Consider the following 1,361-nt stretch of genomic DNA (forward strand, 5'->3'; position numbering starts at 1 on the left):
CTTTACAGAGGTAGATGGCAGACATGGAGGTGAGCAACCACAGCATGGTCAAAGAATTAATTCTCCTTGGATTTCCTATTGCTCCTCGCTTGCAGATTCTTTTCTTTGCAGTTTTTCTCATTGCGTATCTCTTAGTTTTAACAGAAAATATTCTCGTCATCCTGACTGTCTGGACAAACCATAACCTCCACTGCCCCATGTACTTCTTTCTGAGTAATTTGTCCTTTTTAGAGATCTGGTATGTGACAATCACAGTCCCCAAGACAATGCTGGGGTTTGTGTCAGTGACAAAGCAGATCTCCTTCATGGGATGCATGACGCAGCTGTACTTCTTCCTCAGCCTAGGCAACACTGAGTGCCTTCTCCTGGCTGTCATGGCATACGATCGCTACGTTGCCGTCTGCAAGCCTTTCCATTGCTCTACTATCATGAGGCACACTGTCTGTGTCTACCTTACTACGGGATCTTGGTGGACTGGCTTCTTCATTTCTGGATGTATTTTTCATCTCTCAACTAACATACTGTGGACCCAAAATAATCAACCATTTCTTCTGTGATGTTTCTCCTCTCTTGAACTTAGCCTGCACCGATATGGAAAGAGCTGCTTATACAGATTTTGTGGCTGCCTTATTTATTCTCCTGATACCTCTCTCCGTAGTAATCCTATGCTATACCTACATTATCTTCACGGTCCTTCACATTTCATCTGTACAAGGTTGCCGAAAAGTCTTCTCCACCTGTGCGTCTCATCTTATAGTCGTCATTGTCTTCTATGCAACAAGCATTTGCGTCTATGTGAGACCCAAACCGCTTCCAGTTCATGACACAAATAAAATCGTGTCTGCTCTCTACACTGTTGTTGTTCCTCTTTTCAATCCTATCATTTACTGCCTGAGGAACCAGGAAATCAAGGATGCTCTCCAAAAGATACTTAGAGTTTTCTTGCAGAAGTGTCAGCAGGTTTAATGACAGAAGAGATTGTGTAGGTAAGAAAATCATATAGAAATAATAGAACATTATGATTAAATCACTGCTTGAAAAACTGGTTTATGCTTCAAAAGCTGAAGAAAAAGATGGTCCAGATATATTTTTCTTGAAATTCAGAAGTTATAGAGAACCAGTTCATATGGTCTTATGTCATTCTGCTCCCACCAGTGACTTGGTTTAAGTAAAGAAAAAGTTAAATGCTGTTTTAAGGGCGGGGGAGGTACCCTTAGCTTTGCTTTAGCAGCCAGATCACAGAATCACAGAATCACAGAATGTTAGGGGTTGGAAGGGACCTCTGAAGATCATCTAGTCCAGCCTTCATCCCAGCATACCTAACCACTACACCATAGCCTCAAGTGCTAGATCTACTTTTT

The 1,361-nt window shown here is 41.8% G+C and overlaps 1 pseudogene; it reads left to right on the forward strand.

Moving 5' to 3' along the window:
* The first annotated feature begins 23 nt into the window (after positions 1–23).
* On the forward strand, positions 24–966 carry LOC104270236 (annotated as a pseudogene).
* The last annotated feature ends 395 nt before the right edge of the window (positions 967–1,361 follow it).

This window comes from Apaloderma vittatum, unplaced genomic scaffold (genome assembly GCF_000703405.1).
Source record: "Apaloderma vittatum isolate BGI_N311 unplaced genomic scaffold, ASM70340v1 scaffold14072, whole genome shotgun sequence".
Classification (NCBI taxonomy): Eukaryota; Metazoa; Chordata; class Aves; order Trogoniformes; family Trogonidae; genus Apaloderma; species Apaloderma vittatum.